The sequence below is a fragment of the Pinus tabuliformis genome, chromosome 6, assembly GCF_031772625.1.
Source record: "Pinus tabuliformis cultivar Carrire ecotype Pingquan chromosome 6, CPIR1, whole genome shotgun sequence".
NCBI lineage: Eukaryota > Viridiplantae > Streptophyta > Pinopsida > Pinales > Pinaceae > Pinus > Pinus tabuliformis.
In genome coordinates, this window is record NC_142292.1 from 1,195,570,950 (window position 1) to 1,195,573,791 (window position 2,842).

The window sequence follows — 2,842 nt, forward strand, 5'->3', positions numbered from 1 at the left end:
TCTAATAGGGACAACATTTCATACCCAAAAACACATTGAAGGATGTGTTCCATAGAAGGGACATCATAGTTATCCTTTTGAGATGCTTTGTTCAGGTTTGTGAAATCAATACATATCTTGATGTCTCCATTTTTCTTTCTCACTAGCAGGAGATTGGCTACCCAGTAGGTGTGTCTAACTGGGAAGATGATTTTAGCATCCAACATCTTGTTCAGTTCTTTCTTCACCAATGGTTCTAGGCTTGGATGCATCTTACGTAGCTTTTGTTGGTAGGGCTTGGCCTCCTTTTCCAAAGGGATCACATGCTACATAACACTGGTATCAAAGGTCTTTAGGTCTTCATATGTCCACGCAAATACGTCCTTATAGTCTTTAAATAGCTTGACGAATGCAGCCTTTTCTTATGGAGAGAACCCAAGGCCTAGATTGACATTTTTTGGGTCTTCTTTGGTCCCAAGATTGACCATTTCATAATTCATGGATGAGTTATGCATTTTGCAGTTAGTCAGTTGCTTGAATTTATCATGCAAGTCATACAAGTGCTCCATCTTAACAACTGGATTTGGAATCACATTGGGCTGATCCTTTTCCTCATCTTCCCTCTTATTCGTAAGCTTTTCATGCTCCTTTTCTTCAATTACTGCACTCTTGAATGTCTTCACGTAGTGCAATAACTCAAGGATTTTCTCATCATCTTCAAACACCTGCTAATTCGAGATATTATCAGGCACGGATGGCCTAAAAATCAATTCAACCAAACATGTATTTTTCTTCAATATAAAATCAAGAAAATTTTTAGCAACCATATTAGCCATTAGATCAACATCTTGGTTTTTCCCATGAGGTATGTATGTGATATTAAAAGAATCAAAACTGCGAGTTAAGTCCCATACCTCATGTTGGTACCTTACTAGGTGTAGTGAATTGCAATTTATCCTCTTCCTTACCTAATCTATGATTATCTATGAGTTTCCAAAAACTTTAAGATTTTTACATTCATATCAATGGCTTTCTTTAGGCCTTGCATTAGGCCTTCATATTCTACTGTGCTATTGGTGCATGCAAACTCTAACCGGCTGGCCATCAAATGTTGGTTCCCTTGCGGGTCATTGAGAACACTTCCAACCCCTGCACCTTCAAGGTAGTTAGAGCCATCAAAATAGTGTCCAGAATATAGCATCTAATGTTACATCAATTGAACTACTATCTAAGAAATTAGTCCTATCATCTACTATAGTACAAGATAGTTCATCAGTTGGATTATGGGAGGGAATTTCCAACTGTGTGTGTCAAAGTTTCTTCCACTGTTTCTACATGAAATTCTCCAAAACAGGTTTTTGTAGCATAAACATTGAAACTATAGAGATGGAGTTGGTAAACATTACAGGTTCATTGGGACCATTTAGTTTCGTTACCACATACTTCATGTATCTTTCACGATCAGCTCTCAGCATATCACCTTTTCCCTTCTGAGGCAACAAGAGGTGGGACCAATAGTTGAGAAATATCCATTGAGTTTTGCTGACCAATCCATACTAAGCAACATTCCATAGGCTTCAGGTATATCGACTACCACTATATCAATGACTTGTGTGTACTATGGTTTAGTAGCCATCCGAATCAACACATCTTTCAATTCTCCAATTACTTTCACATTTCTCCTATCCAATTGCATAATTTGGGTCCCAGTTTTCTCAAGTATTGCATGTAGTCTTTTACCAACAACATAAGGCATCATAGTGAACAAGGCACTAGAATCTACTAGGAAATTGTGTACATTCATGTTGAGGATTTCAAATGTGATAAGGAAAGGTGGGGTCATGGATTTTGACTTTCTCCCTATCATGGCTGCACTGACACCTTGGGGTTTTTTATTCATTTTGGACACAGTGGCTTCCATAGCTGATGGCATTTGAGCTGCAATGGTGTTGTTGACAAGTCTAGACACTAACTTCTTGGTTTGGTTTCTTGGGATGGTGGGAGATTTGGAGTTTCTGTGATTCATAGCTTTCAAGAGAAAATCTCTTTGCTGCATTAATTTCAGCAAATCAAAGTATGTGATATTAGCCCTAGATTTCTTAAGATCATCCGCAATATTGTAATCAATGTTATAAATACGATAGGGCAAAGTAAACATACCTATTTTTCCATTCTTAGGTGAGATTTTACCATCTTGAGTAGCCTTCGTTGCAGTGGGAGATACATTTTCTTTCTCTGGATGGTTTGCCACAGGGGTATTCTTGGATTGACCACTAGGCCTACTCTTCTCAATAGGAACTTTGGGAGAAGGTGCTTTCACAGGGCAGAAATCTTTCTTGGTCTGATCTACATGCTTCATCACACTTGCAAGTGGCCCTTTGCTTCATGTGTGGATTTCTGCCATGCTATCACCTTGGTCATCATTACTCTCATTTGTATAGAAATCCCATAGTACTTTGATATGAGATTATTCTTCCAAGGGCTCTTCTACTCTGTATTCTTCCTCATCTTCTTTTTCTGGCTCTATCTCCACTATAGGTTCTTCTTGGTTGAGGAGCGATTCGATAAGAGCCAACTCTTCTGTTTTTAAATTCCCTTCATTGGGTGGAGCAGGTAGCGCAAGTTGAGCATGACCTCCTTTTGTTTTCTTACGATAGAAAGGCTTGAAGGGATTTATGTTGTTATAGTCTCCTCCACTACCACTAGTACTCCCTTTGTGATTTCTTTTCATATCAATGATTTTCTTTTTTAGTTTCTTAATGATCCAATGCAAACCTTCCACATCCGTGGTATCTTTGTCTTTGGTTTCAGTCCCCTTGTTATCATTCCCATTATTATTCTTGGATGCCTGAGAGGCTTTCTT